The sequence below is a fragment of the Solanum pennellii genome, chromosome 10 (assembly GCF_001406875.1).
Source record: "Solanum pennellii chromosome 10, SPENNV200".
NCBI lineage: Eukaryota > Viridiplantae > Streptophyta > Magnoliopsida > Solanales > Solanaceae > Solanum > Solanum pennellii.
Window position 1 is genome coordinate 47078057 of NC_028646.1, and position 16561 is coordinate 47094617.

Below are 16561 nucleotides of genomic sequence, written 5' to 3' on the forward strand. Positions count from 1 at the left end.
ATATACTTTTAATTTATTACCTTTTTTGTCAACTTTTAGCAATACTTACTTAAAACAATTTCAATTTCTTTTTTCCTTTTTCATATAATTTTTAAACTAAGCAAAAAAGTGTTGCATGTTCGCTCATATCCTCTCTCTTTTCTTTCTTACTCTTTTGTCCGAAAGTTTAGGGTTTGTTGTTCTTTCTTCCTCATTTTTCTGCACAAATTCTAATGGAAGAAGGTAAAGGAAAATCGCCTAGAAGAAGTCCACGGCTATTTAGTGATGTTAATACTTCGAATCAAAAAGTTTATATAAGAAGTCGAAAGAAGGGTCAAATTTCATCTCCTACTGGTACAGATGAAGTTAATGACGGTCCAAGTTTTAGTTTGGAAATCTCACAAGTATCGGGTGAGCAAAACAAGGAGGAGCAGAACAAGAAGCAGAACAAAGGTAAAAAAACGAGTTAAAGAGGTGAAAAATGTGAAGAAATCGAAAAAAAGATTGTTGATTTGGCATCTACGTCGACGAAAATCGTGGACAGTGATGACGATTTTGAGGATTTACTTCCTTAATCAGTCAAAAATTGAAAAATAAAGATGGACCGGAGAAGAAGAAGCCAGTGAAGGATGCAAAAACACGAAATTGATTGCCCAAAAATGTCATTCTACTAGAGAGTAGATATCTGGTATGTGGTAGTATTTTGAATCTATGTCTATGTGTTTTTCTTAGTTAGTTGTTGTTTAGGAATGATTGTATACCGATTACTTCCTTGTTTTTGAGATGTGGTATGTGGATTTCATCTTTAATTCAACTTTATCATGTAGTAATACATTATTTTTAGACACTCAAATATGAATGCTAGATGTTAAATTAGGATGCCTTCTGTTGCAATGCTAGCTAGTTTGAGATTGAGTCCTGGTGTCTTGAATCTATTAGTAGCTTTATATCTCAGGCTTAAGGGATTCATCCTCTGAAGAAATGACAGGAAATGAATAGAGCAGGTTTTGCATTTGTTTATTAATAGGATCCGGAGTGCTGACGTTAACTAGTTTGGGATTGAGTGTTGTAGTATATTGAATATATTAGGAGGTTATATATTGGGCTCGTAATGTTTTTCTTAAAAAGTGGCAGGAAGCAATATTAGCAAATGTTCCATCATACTATTTGAAAGGGACAATGTGTGTGGGAATCATGTATATTAGTACATGACTATTTCAATACTCTTCCAATGAAGAGTAGTACTATAGCAGAAAGCTAGAACTCACTTTGAATTTGACATTGTTATCTTAGATTTTGATTTGTGGCTTGAAAGTCTTAGAGAAACGAAAGCACTAGCAGCAAAGTGGTTGAATCACATAGTAAATAGGAGAGGATGAATATATTTGTACATCTATTCTTTTATTCTTGTGACTACGTAGTTGAGATATTTCAAGCTACATCTCCCTCAAAAGCATTTTTTCTACTTTTTGCTCTTCAGGGCTCTCTCATCCAGACATTTTCTTGAGATGTAACTTGGGTGAGATGTTGGGATCTTGAGACAATTGTGTCATACTTCCAATCACATCAATACTACATGAGAACCCTTTTAAGTTGATTATTCAACCAAAGATTCATAATTTCAAAACCCCCAAAAGAAGCAGGCCAGTATGATTATTATAAAACAACCTTAAATTTTGTTAATTAGGAAAAACATCAAAGAAATCACGAATAACACTAACAATACTAGCATTACTAGCATATAAAGATCCCAAATTTGTACTTTCAGTTAAATACATAGGGATTTATCAAGGAGAGAGTCTACCATTTTCACTAATACTTAAAGTTACTAAACTGGGAACCCCCAAAAGGAAATAGTTGACCAAGTATTTCTGTTTTACTTAATTGCAAAATATCTTCTCTTTGTCCATTATTTTGTCTAGAATTAGCGGGAGCTTGTCAAATAACTGGTAACACTTGTTCGTGTTAATTTGAAAACAGATGAAAAAGCTGAATGAGACGACACATCATATATTTGGAATAACATTGTTTCATGTTCTATCTGATCTTTTCCCCCGCACTCAATGTTTTGTTCCAATGGATAACGTGAAAATGTAGGTTTAAGTTGCTTTCGATGTTGTTTTTTAGATAGAAAATATAGCTTTAACTATATAACAACTTGATCACTGTTTAGGCTGTTTGTGTTGAAGTTGATAAGCTTTGTGTCTGGATTTGGAACCAGAAGTGGTCATTGTTGTAATTCATCTTTAATTCAACTGTTTACTACCTTGCTTTGTTGCATAGTATGTGAAATTCATCTTAGTTCAACTTCAGTATGCAGTAACACATTTTTAATTTATGTTTAATGCATATGCAGGATCATAAATTCTGAAAATATTCGGATGTTGTGTATGTTGCGAGTAGGTGGTCATCTTACACTAATCATAGTGTCAATGACCAAATCAAACTATCTTTATCTGATAAACAACTTGAGTTGTTCAGCAATACATGTTTTGGTTACTTTCTTGACCTTTGAAAAACGAGCACACAATTGCAAGTTATTCATTGCCTTGTAAATAGAGAGTTAAAACACACACCGGATGATCTGTAAGAGATTGTTGCTGATATAAATGGTATCAATTTTCTTAACTTCAATAAACATCTTTGTTTTATTTTAATAACATTATTAAAATATTTATTTTGCTTACAGTCCAAGAGGCAGCTGTTGTGAATACAGTTGGGGCGCAACCCGATGGTAATGTAGTCAACAAAATCAACATAAATAAGTGTTGGATTAGTTGATTGTAAATTAATCAATATGTCTATTATATGCAGATGCATCAAAGGATTGTTAAAAACCTTTGCATACTCTTGATGACTTTATTTTTCTTGATGAAGATCTTTCTCAAATCAATATGACGGAAGAATCTTATCTAAAAAAAGGAGCCCCTATTGATCAAAACAAAAAGAAAGCGACACTGAAGAAACATGGCAGAAAGAAAAATTTAGAAAACTTAATAACATCTTCCTTCACACAACATTTCGAATCTAGAGAAACTTTATGTGTTACACATCAGTTTTTTGAGACAAAACATCTTTTTTCATATGCAACCAGAGGAGATAATGAATCTGATTTGATCAATTCTTTCACTAAGTGGCTTTATACGGGTACAAAAAAGAAGTAATTCATTTTGATATTTTTTGGTTAATCTGTTATATTGAATAACTTACATAATTCATAATATATACAAGCTTAGTTCAACCTATGGAACATCTGTTACCTCTAATTCACAAAGATACAATTTTCTTAATTCACTCTTCTTTAGTTTCTTAGTTGCCTCTTTTTTATTTGTTGTTTTCCCGTTTCTAAGTATATATGTTTTAATTTTTTTTCTATTTTGATAGGGGAAAGAAACCTTGTACAGATGCTCTTAATGTTATCAGTCCAATATTTGAATTAGGTATTTGTAATGTAGATGAAAGACTGTGGCTTTTCAAATTGGCACATCTTGAACAACAATGTGATGAGGTTAGTTGTATAAGCTTTAGTTGGACGTCAATATTTTTCATTCATAACACTTGTCATTCTAAGAGTCACACTACCTATGTTGTGTAATTTTTTGAATTATTTGTCTAGTGATCACGTGTTTATCTTTTCCAACATCTTATCTATACGTGGTTGACACAAACTGAAAACTTCTTGGAGATTAAAGTAACTCCAAGATATTGAGTTTCTTGAGGTTAATTGAATGTTTGTTTCTTGAGACTGTTGCATTTCAATTCTAATTTTTTTGCAGCATATTGATGTCATTTTCTATTACCTAAGAAAGAAAGGAAAATATGAAGCTAACAGTAATGTTCGATTTACGACGACTAATTGTGTGTTCAAGACAAAAATTACTAATTCTTTCTCAACTTTGTGATGCTCATGAGGATAAGAAGAACTATAAAGTAAAAGACTCTGATGATATTTCTCGATATATATGTGGACGTCATTTGTTGGAAAGTATCTCGTGGGATAAAGTGGATTATATTCTTATTCCACCAAAAAATTAAAGAGAATCATTATTGAGTTTTTGTGGTATTTGATATTGGGCAAAGTTCTTTGGAGGTGTATGATTCATTTCCGGCTAGGGGTGGGGTGAATTTAGAGGTCAAAAAATATTGTTGAGATGCTTTCAATTGTTTTACCATATTAGTTAAGTGTGATCAACTTCTATGATAAGCGTCCTGAGTTGATGGCAACACCAAAATACAGTGAGATAGAAAAAACTTTGTTTAATACATTTTAATACATTTTTACTGCAATTTAAATTCACTTTTAATACATAGTTCAGAAATTCAATATAGAAAACACTAGTATCATATTCGAAAGTCTCACCTACTGCATCTAAGGTATTAGCGGTCATTAGTGTCCCGTTGTATGCTCCTTTTAAGAAAGTTCCATCAACAACTACAATTGGTCTACAATATTCCCATCCTTTTATCGAGGTGAACAAAACTACAAATGCATATAATAAACGGTCATCCTCTGATTTGTGCAATCTTATATGAGAACCAGGGTAAGTTGCATCTAGTATGTGAAAGTAGCTTGGAAACTTTGCATATGATTGAATTAGATCACCCCAGATTAATTCAAGAGCTTCTTCTTTAGCTCTCCAAGCTTGCATATATGTGAGTCCCACAACATATTCAGCTAACATGTCACATTTGTATATCTTTTGGTGTGTAAATAACATCGGATTCAACACATTTATCCACACTAATACTCCCAACAACACTCTTAGTTGCTTGCCTTTTCGATAATGAATTATGTAGCAACAAACATGTGTGCTCGCTTTCAAATTCTCTAATCTTGAATATTTGAGATTGTTCAAACTCGAAGCTCGTAAAATCCAACTACAGTTTTCTCCTAGACATTGTATCGAATAGCTGTTGAAAAAAATTTAATATACTAACAATAATTTAAAGTGACTTGAATTTAGGTCTTACCTAATTGAGCTTGATCTTGTTGTCTTGCATTGAAAATGCTTAAGAATGAAATGTAGTTTTAGTGCACTGTTGAGGACATATTTATTCTTATACACCTAATCTTTCTCAAATAAATAGTGATTGGGATTAACAATGATGCATGGTGTTAATTCTTCTAGCTCATCAACTTCCTCACATGATAAAAATCCAATAAACCTTATTACTTCACCAATACCATTGAATGTATTAGAGAAGTATGAATTGTGTATAACCCTCATATCTTCTGAAGTGTTTGAACATAATTGTGGAATGAGTGCAAAATTAGTCTCCAAGTTTAATGGTTCAGTTGTTGTGACACACAAAGGGTATCTTGTCATATCTCGATGTTCCTTTTTGGTTTAAACATATACTTTTACCCCCATATCATTATGAATTTGAAATGGAGGAGACTTTTCATCAATTTTATATTTGATTTCAACTTTACTTGATGTGTCTATTGACAATGGTGTAGCAATTACAGAAACAAGGATGGAAAACGTTGATTATGTGTGTATCAACATACCATCTTCCAAGTAATTAATATATTTGTTGCTAGGTTCCCATCGTCCATTGAAGTAAAGCATCATATTTTTTCTACACATTATTAAAAAGTGTATTACACAACAATGAAGTTAAATTAGTAAAAAAGAATAATCATGAATTAAACAAGTAATTACTTAAATGAAAAGACTAGAGAGAGACATATAGACTAATCTTCTAGAAGAGCATCACTTTGAAGAGAGTGGTTAGAAAAGATCATACTGATTAGAGAAGAGAACTGAATTGAATACCTGATACTCACAGGAACATGAACCAAATTAAACCTCAACATAAATCAACAAACAAAGGCTTTTCCACAAAAAGAAAACCTTTAAGACCACAATTGTAAGCACAGAAAGAAGGAACAAATAAGTGCAAAACAGGACAACACAAATTGCTTGGCAAATCATGAGAAATGGCGCAAATAATATTTAGAAATGCCCTTTATCTCAAAGCACTAAAAAAGATACCCAAATTTCAACGCAAGCACCCTAAATGACCAGAGCCAACTGAACACTAACATTTAAAATTTCCAAATCATTACTATTTTGCAGCCCCTTTTTTCTCGAAGGCCTAAGATGATATCAAGAATGCTTTGGAATCACCTACACAACTAGCATACTGAACACTAACCTTAAAAAATTTTCAAGTCCAATTCTCCATTACAGTTCATGATGTAGGGTATATACATCCTTTCAACACACAAAACTCAAGTTGGTGTGATAAGCAAAAAGAAAATGGAAGCCACAAAGATGAGCAGCAAGAACACAAAAGATAGATGATCATGATAACTTGGAAAGTAAATTAAACTTGAAATAAATATGAACTAAAGTTGTATAACACAAATACTAACAAGTGAATTAATATTGTAACTATTGCGATTATAGCTTCCAGATACTGCACCGAATAAATAAGTCAGAAATTGAATAAAAATGACCATCGAAAAGTAAAAGTTTCAGTTAAACAAACTGCTAGAAGAGAACCACTTTGAAGAGTGTGGGTTAGAAAAGATCATACTAATTAGAGAAGAGAAGAGAACTGAATATCCGATAGATTAGCAACAAAAATAGAAAAGATAGATGAACAATTTTACTAGGCAAGTAAATTAAACCTGAATTAAAGCTATATTACACAAACTCTAACAAGTGAATTAAATCTGAATTAAAGTTGTATAACACAAATACTAACAAGTAAATTAAACTTGTATCTATTCTGATTATAGCTTGGAGATATTGCACCCAATAAATAAGCCAGAAATTGAATAAAAATGAGCATTGACAAGTAAAAGTTTCAGTTAAACAAACTCCTAGAAGAGCACCGCTTTGAAGAGAGTGGGTGAGAAAATATCATACTAATTAGAGAAGAGAAGAGAACTGAGAACCCGAGATTAGGAGCAAGAACACAAAAGATAGATGAGGATTTTTACTGGGAAAGTGAATTAAACCTGAATTATATATTACAAAAATTCTGACAAGTGAATGAAACCTGAATTAAAGTTGTATTACTCAAATGCTAACAAGTGATTAAACCTGTATTTATTTTGATTATGGCTTGCAGATACAACATCCAATAAATAAGTTAGAAATTGAATAAAAATGACCATTGACGAGTAAAAGTTTCAGTTAAACAAACTGCTAGAAGAGAACCACTTTGAAGAGACTGGGTTAGAAGAGATCATACTGATTAGAGAAGAGAACTGAACAGATACCCGATAGATTAGCAGCAAGAACACAAAAGATAGATGACAATTTCTACTGGGCAAGTGAATTAAACCTAAATAAAAGCTATATTACACAAATGCTAACAAGTGAATTAAACCTGAATTAAAGTTGTATTACACAAACGCTAACAAGTGATTAAACCTATATCTATTGTGATTATGGCTTGCAGATACTTCATCCAATAAATAAGCTGGAAATTGAATAAAAATGAGCACTGACAAGTAAAAGTTTCAGTTAAAAAAACTGCTAGAAGAGCACCACTTTGAAGAGAGTGGGTTAGAAGAGATCATACTGATTAGAGAAGATAACTGAACTGAATACCCGATAGATCAGCAGCAATATAAATAACCATGTTCTTGCTTCTAATCTATCGGGTATTCAGTTCAGTTCTCTTCTCTAATCAGTATGATCTCTTCTAACCTACTCTCTTCAAAGTGGTCCTCTTCTAGCAGTTGTTTAACTGAAAATTTTACTTGTCAATGGTCATTTTTATTCAATTTCTGGCTTATTTATTGGATGTAGTATCTGCAAGCTATAATCACAATAGATACAGGTTTAATTCACTTGTTAGCATTTGTGTAATACAACTTTAATTCAGTTTTAATTCACTTATTAGCATGTGTAATATAGCTTTAATTCACTTTCTCTTTAAGAGTGCTCATCAATCTTTTGTGTTATTGCTACTAATCTATTGGGTATTCAGTCTAATTCTCTTCTCTAATTAGTATGATCTTTTCTAACCCACTCTCTTCAAAGTGGTGCTCTTCTAGCAGTTTGTTTAACTAAAACTTTTACTTGTCAATGATCATTTTTATTCAAATTCTAGCTTATCTATTGGATGTAGTATCTACAAGCCATAATCACAATAGGCACAAGTTTAATTCACTTGTTAGCATTTGTGCAATACAACTTCAATTCATGTTTAATTCAGTTGTTAGCAATTGTGTAATATTGCTTTAATTCAGGTTTAATTTATTTGCCTAGTAAAAATGCTCATCTATCTTTTGTGTTCTTGCTGCTAATCTATCAGGTATTTAGTTTAATTCTCTTCTCTAATTCGAATGATCTTTCCTAACCCACTCTCTTCAAAATGGTGCTCCTTTAGCAACTTGCTTAATTGAAACTTTTACTTGTCAATGCTCATTTTTATTCAATTTCTTGCTTATTTATTGGGTGAAGTATCTCCAAGCTATAATCACAATAGATACAAGTTTAATTCATTTGTTAGTATTTGTGTTATATAACTTTGATTCAGTTTTAATTCACTTGTTAGCATTTGTATAATATAGATTTAATTCAGCTTTAAGTCACTTGCCCAGTAAAAATGCTCATCTATCTTTTGTGTCTTTCTGCTAATCTATCGGGTATTCAATTCTCTTATCTTATGTAATTAGTATGATCTTTTCTAATCCACTCTCTTCAAAGTGGTGCTCTTATAGCAGTTTGTTTAACTGAAACTTTTACTTGTCAATTGTCATTTTTATTCAATTTTTGGCTTATTTATTGAGTGCAGTATCTGTAAGCCACAATCACAATAAATACAAGTTTAATTCACTTGTTAGTATTTGTGTTATACTACTTTAATTCAGATTTAGTTCAGGCTTAATTCACTTTCCCAGTAAAAATGATCATCTATCTTTTGTGTTCTTGCTGCTCATCTTTGTGGCTTCTATTTTGTTTTCGCTTATCACACCACTTGAATTTCTGTGTTAAAAGGATGTATATACCATAAATCGTGACTGTATTGGAGAATTAGAGTTGGAAATTTTTTAAGGTTAGTGTTCAGTATGATGGTTGTGTAGGTGCTTTCAATGCATTCTTGATATTGTCTTAGGTCTTCGAGAAAAAAAGGGTTGTGAAATAGTAATGATTTGGAAATTTTAAAGGTTAGTGTTTGGTAAACTCTGGTCATTTAGGGTGCTTGCACTGCAATTTGGATATCTTTTTTAGTGTTTAGAGATAAAGGGCATATCTAAATATTATTTGCGTTATTTCTCATGATTTCCCAATCCATTTGTGTTGGCCTTCTTTGCACCTATTCCTTCTTTCTATGCTTATAATTATGATTTTTACAGGTTTTAATTTCTTCTTTTTGTGCGGCATCCTCTGTTTGTTCATTTATGTTGAGGTTTCATTTGGTTCAAGTTCGTGTGAGTATCAGGTATTCAGTTCAGTTCTCTTCTCTAATCAGTATGATCTTTTCTAACCACTCTCTTCAAGTGGTGCTCTTATAGCAGATTAGTCTATATATATCGCTCTAGTCTTTTCATTTCAGTATTTACTTGTTTAATTCATGCTTAATTCTTTTTTTACTAATATAGCTTTATTGTTGTGCAATACACTTTTTAATAATGTGTAGAAAAAATATGACTAATCTAGTTGTGATGCTTTACTTTAATGAACGATGGGATCCTGACAACAAATATATTAATTATTTAGAAGATGGTGTGTTGATACACACAGAATCAACGTTTGCCACCCTTATTTCTGTAATTGCTACTCAATTGTAAATAGACACATCAACAAGTAAAGTTGAAATCAGATATAAAATTTATGAAAGATCTCCTCCATTTCACATTCATAATGATATGGGGCTAAAAGTATATGTTGAAACCAAAAAGGAACATCGAGATATGGCAAGATGCCCTTTGTGTGTCACAACAACTGAACTAGTAAATTTGGAGACTACTTATACACTGATTCCACTATTATGTTCAAACACAGTAGAAGATATGAGGGTTATACACAATTCATACTTCTCTAATACATTTAATGATATTGGTGAAGCAATAGGGTTAATTGGATTTGGATCATGTGAGGAAGTTGATGAGCTAGAAGAATTAACACCATGCATCATTGTTAATCCCAATCACTCTTTATTTGAGAAAGATAAGGTGTATAAGAATAAATATGTCCTCACCGATGCACTCAAAAGACGTTTCATTCTTAAGCATTTTCAATGCAAGACAACAAGATCAAGCTCAATCAGGTAAGACCTAAATTCAAGTCATTTTAAATTATTGATTGTATATTAATTTTTTTTCATCAGCTATTCGATACAGTGTCTAGGAGAAAATTGTAGTTGGAGTTTACGAGCTACAAGCTTGAACAAATCTCAAATGTTCAAGATTAGATAATTTGAAAGCGAACACACATGTTTGTTGTTACATAATTCATAATCGTAAAGGCAAGCAACTAGAGTGTTGTTGGGAATATTATTGTGGGTAAATGTGTTGAACCAGATGTTATTTACACACCAAAAGATATACAACGTGATATATAAGTTGAATATGGTGTGCAACTCACATATTTGCAAGCTTGGAGAGCTAAAGAAGAAGTTCTTGAATTAATCCGGGGTGACCCAATTCAATCATATGCACAATTTCCAAGCTATTTTCACATACTAGAGGCAACTTACCCAGATTCTCATATAAAATTGCACAAATCAGAGGATAACCATTTTCTATATGCGTTTGTAGCTTTGTTCACCTCGATAAAAGGATGGGAATATTGTAGACCAATTGTAGTTGTTGATGGAACTTTCTTAAAAGGAGCATACAAAGGTACACTACTGGTCGCTAATACCTTAGATGCAGTTGGTAAGACTTTCAAATATGATACTGGTGTTTTCTATATTGAATTTCTGAACTATGTACTAAAAGTGAATTATAATTGCAGTAAAAATGTATACAATTGTATTAAATGAAGTGTTTTCTATCTCAATGTATTTTGGTGTTGCCTTAAATTTAAGACGCTTATCATAGAACTTGACCACGCTTAACGAATATGGTAAGACACCTAAAAGCAACTCAACAATATTTTTTACCTCTAAATTCACCCCACCCCTGGTCGGAAATGAATCATACACCTCCAAAGATCTTTGCCCAATATCAAATAGTACAAAAAATTCAATGACGATTCTCTTTAATGTTTAGTGGAATAAGAATATAATCCATTTTATCCCACGAGGTACTTGCCAATAAACGACGTCCACATATATACCGGGCAATATCATCAGAATCTTTTACTTTATAGTTTTTCTTATCCTCCTGAGCAGCACAAAGTTGAAACAAAGAATCAGTAATCTTTGTCTTGAACACACAATCAGTCGTCGTAAATCGAACATTACTGTTGGCTTCATATTTTCCTTTCTTTCTTAGGTAATAGAAAAAGACATCAATATGTTGCAAAAAATTAAAATTGAAATATAAAAAAAATAAGTCTCAAGAAACAACATTCAATTAACCTCAAGAAACTCAATATCTTAGAGTTACTTTAATTTCCAAGAAGTTGTAAGTTTGTGTGAACCACATATAGATAAGATGTTGGGAAAGATAAACATGTGTTCACTAGACAAATAATTCAGAAAATCTAACAATAGAGCTAGTATGACTCCTACAATGACAAGTGTTATGAATGATAAATATTGACGTCTAACTAAACTTTATACAACTAGCCTCATCACACCATTGTTGTCCAGAATATGCTAATTTGAAAAATCATAGTCTTTCATCTACATTACAAATATCTAATTCAAATGCTGGATTGATAATATTACGAGCATCTGTATAAGGTTTCTTTCCCCTATCAAAACAGAAAAAATTAAAATATACATACTCAAAAACGAGACAACAAAAAATCAAAAAGAGACAACTAAGAAACTAAAGAAGAGTGAATTAAGAAAATTGTATCTGTTATGAATTAGAGGTAACTGAATGTTCCATAGGTTGAATTAAGCTTGTATATATTATGAATTATGTAAGTTATTCAATATAACAAATTAACCCAAAAACTACAAAATGAATTACCTCTTTTTTGTACACGTATAAAGCCACTTAGTGAATGAATCGATTAAATTAGATTCATTATCTCATCCGGTTGCATATGAAAAAGGATGTTTTGTCTTAATAAACTGACGTGTAACACATAAAGTTCCTCTAGATTTGAAATATTGTGTGAAGGAAGATGTTAATTTTCTTTGATTTTTCTTTCTGTCATGTTTCTACGGTGTCACTTTCTTTTTGTTTTGATCAATAGGGACTTTTTTTTTTAGATAAGATTCTTCCGTCCTATTGATCTGAGAAAGATCTTCATCAAGAAAAATAAAGTCATCAAGTGTATGTAAAGGTTTTTGACAATTCTCTTAGGCATCTGCATATAATAGACATATTGATTAATTTACAATCAACAAATGTAACACTTATTTATGTTGGCTTTGTTGACTACATTACCATTAGGTTGCTCCCCAACTGTATTCACATCATCTGTCTCTTGGACTGTAAGCAAAATAAAATTTTTATAATGTTATTAAAATAAAACGAAAGAAGTTTATTTGAAGTTATGAAAATTAATACCATTTATATTACCAATAACCTCTGAAAGAACTTTTACAATAGTGATTCCTGCAACATCTTCATCTGTACATAACAAGAACATTTAAAATAAGAGAGTTGAATTAAAATATATGAAATATGTAATATATTTTTATAAAACCCTTCATTACCTATTTTACTTGATACTCTTTCAAATTTTCAATATCAACAAATCCAATTGATGCTTTAAGCACTGATATTCTTCATTTTGATTTGATCCCATAACATGAGCATCATGCCCTCTTGATTCATTTAATAGATGCATTAACATAGGGAGAAAATTGTATATGTAATTAATACATATTATAAGAAAAACATATTAAAATTGTTGTATGACATCAATTTTGTAATCCACCGAGAGATCAGAAAGATGAACAAGAAAATGAAATATTGAGTTCCTGTCACTTCTACATGAACTGGAAGAAGTCACTTGACTATATATTAAAAGTATATTATGACTATAACAAAAATGTATTGAAAATATAAACAAACTTCCATTAAAATCTAATCCACCTTAAAATGTCTCGCCAGCCTGCTTCTTGGATGTTTCCTGACTTCTCGGATAACGAGTTGTTACCACAACTCTTAGCAAACAACAAAGAAATGTCCTCCAATAATTGTTTGTTTGAATTCACCAAAAATTCTTTTATTTGATTAAATACTAAATCAATCTTCTCTTCAAGTGCTTCGTTATTTTCATTCACCTAATAGATATTAAATTCTAACAAAAATATTAAAATTTAACAATTTTGAAATAAAATCCTAAAGTCAAGTTTGTGTATACCTTTACAAGTTCTTTTCTCAATTCTATAACTTCATTGGTCAAAATGTCTAGACCATGACTTGATCCTTGAGACTCCAATTTCAAAATTTAGCATGGTAATCACGAGGTTCAGGAAGCCTTAATTTAGACAATTCATCTTCACTAGCCACTATGTTCTCAAATTGAAAAACCAAATAAACAAAATAAAAATAGATATAGTAACTTTAATTGAACTAAACAATGTCATAAAATGTATTAACTTTATACAAATACCTTGTTTTTTGTAGGCATGAAGAGACATTCTCAATATATTTTTGTCATGGACTTTCGGCAATTGTCTCCCCAATTTAAGATTCTTGAAATTGATTCAGGAACCCGAATAGCTATATCTTCCAATTTCTTGTAGACAAGAGAATGAGACAACTTCTTGTAGACATCTAAACCCCACAGATATGATTTGAATTTTCCACTTTTCACAAGGTAAAAATCTCTATTACTAATTTGGTATTTGTTGTCCTCATATGAAAATAAAAAATCACTAATGAAGTAAAGCACAATCAATGAAACAGTTGAGTCATCATCTATTAATTTTTTTAGCTGAAAACAACGAATGTAGATGACTCCTTTGAAACTGTAATTTTTTCTAAAAAAATAACTACTCAACAAACTACATTTAGAATCGGGAACATTGATAGGAATGTCATCACTAACACAATTTAAGCTGGTAACTATTCCAAATTCTCTAAGACCAAAAATAACTTTTTATTATGTATTTCAATAGCATACACATCGTTTGGTGAACCATCCAAACCTTAGAAGATATGTTTAGGGCATGTGTTATTGACTTCAAAGGTAATTGGGATGATCATCTACCATTGATTGAATTTGCCTACAATAATAAGTATTACTCAAGTATCGCCATGGCACCATTTGAGGATCTTTATGGAAGGAGGTGTAGATCTCTGATTGGGTGGTTTTAGGTAAGTGAGTTTGCTCTAATAGGTACCGAAGCAATTTATGAGGTTATAGAGAAAGTTCAAATCATAAGGGATAGATTGAAGATGGCCCAAAGTCAGAAAAAATCTTATGCCGACAATAGAAAGAAGAAACTTGAGTTTATGGTAGATGACTTGGTCTATTTGAAGATATCACCCATGAAAGGGGTGATAAAGTTTGGGAATAAGGGGAAACTTAGTCTCCGGTATATGGGGTCATATGAGATTTTAAAATGCATCGGAAGTGTTAACTATAATTTAAAATTACTCATTGATTTGGATCCGGTGCATCCGGTTTTCCATGTATCAATGCTCAAAAAGTGCATAGGCGATCCGATTTTCATCCTTCCTCTATAAGGCTTAGAAATTTTCGTTAACCTTTACTATGAAGAGGTCTCGATTAAGATTTTAGACTGGCAAGTGAAGAAGTTGAGGAATAAGGAAGTAGCTTCCGTAAAGGTTCTTTGGAAGAATCATCTTGTGGAAAGTGCTATTGGGAGGCCGAGGTCGATATGATGTCCCGATATCCTCATATTTTCCCTTACTCTTCTAGTCATGGTTAAGGTAGTCATCCCTCATAAATTTTGGATTATAAAGGTTCATAAGACTATTCAACTTCCATGATTTCCTTTAATTATAAATGTCCTTATAAGAATTCATGTTTCATATGTGTCTTGAATTATATGTTCTTCATACTTGATAACACTTGATTATGTGGCTGGTATAATTGATCTCATGTGAAAAATCTTGATTATGAAATTTCTCAAGTATGAAGTGATGAAATGATGTATTACATCCTTGTTGAATATGTTGAGCTATATAAGAAGGAGAAGGAAATTCCTCCTTGCATAATGTGAAATGATGAAATGAGTGCATAATTGGCAGTAGATATAGTTTATATCTTATAATGGTGCATTTTTGTGTTTGAGAATGGAGTTGATGTTTTCTCCTTTGTTATTCAAAATCATTATATACCATGAGTTGGTTGGGCTGCTTGTCTTGAGTCGTAAATTCCAAAAAGATGTTTATAGTGTCATTCGAATACGAATGTTCCCCAAAGGGGGATATTGTTACACCTCNAATGAGTGTATAATTGGCAGTAGATATAGTTTATATCTTATAATGGTGCATTTTTGTGTTTGAGAATGGAGTTGATGTTTTCTCCTTTGTTATTCAAAATCATTATATACCATGCGTTGGTTGGGCTGCTTGTCTTGAGTCGTAAATTCCAAAAAGATGTTTATAGTGTCATTCGAATACGAATGTTCCCCAAGGGGGGATATTGTTACACCTCAGAAATCCAATGACCTAGGCTAGAGCCTCACATAATTAATAATGATTAAAATTATGTTTATAGACCTAAATTAATGTAATTAACTTGATTTGGAAGTAATAGAGCCTAAACATCAAGAAACGACCATGACGTCTGGAAACTTGTGAAATTGAACTAGTCGGTGTTCTTAGGTCTTGTTAATTCTTGGGAGTGTCATATGAAGAGTGAAACTTGTAAAAATACTTTAAACGGGTAAAATAATGCTTTTAGGATCAAAACATCTGGGTGTAACCCCCGAAGGACCACCCTAGGAGTCCTGAAGAGGACCCAAACATTTGGCAAACAAGTTGCACATGGCAGCTTGTCCAGTGAATAGAGGGAGTGGGTCTGCGTCGCAGACTAGATCCACCAATGGCCAAAATGATTCGGAGCTTTCTATCCCAAAAATAATTCCAGAAACTCTAGGTAATACCAACGCGCCGCGACTTATTCCGCGATAAAAACTCTGAAAATAAAAGTCAAGTTAGAGTTAATTAAAAGGTCCAACCAAGTGAGGGGTGTTTTGGGTATTTTAGGGGCTTAGTATAAATTGATTTTAAGTCATTTATACCCATTCTCACACCAAAAGAAATCTCCAAATTGAAAACCCAATTGCTCTTACTATTCTCTAAATTCTCTCACTATACAAAGACTCCATTGAAGAAGAAGAAGGGCAAAGCTTCAAGTAGGGCTCAAGAACAAGGCCTTTATACATTAATCTTTAAGTATTGATAAGGTATTGGAAGTCTTCACTCTTGGGATTCCTTTCCCCAAGAGGTTCCTTCAAATTGGTTTCCAATGTTCTTCTAATTTTCTAGATTTCACTCAATTCCGTGGGTCACCTTTAAACTTGACTTATTTGGTCTAGTTGATTAATAATGATACATTAT

The 16561-nt window shown here is 32.0% G+C and overlaps 3 pseudogenes; 2 read left to right on the plus strand and 1 right to left on the minus strand.

Moving 5' to 3' along the window:
• The first annotated feature begins 212 nt into the window (after nt 1-212).
• On the plus strand, nt 213-2569 carry LOC114073861 (annotated as a pseudogene).
• Nucleotides 2570-4347, plus strand: LOC107001294 (annotated as a pseudogene).
• Nucleotides 4348-11508: 7161 nt separating this feature from the next.
• On the minus strand, nt 11509-13673 carry LOC107032577 (annotated as a pseudogene).
• Between the last annotated feature and the right edge of the window lie 2888 nt (nt 13674-16561).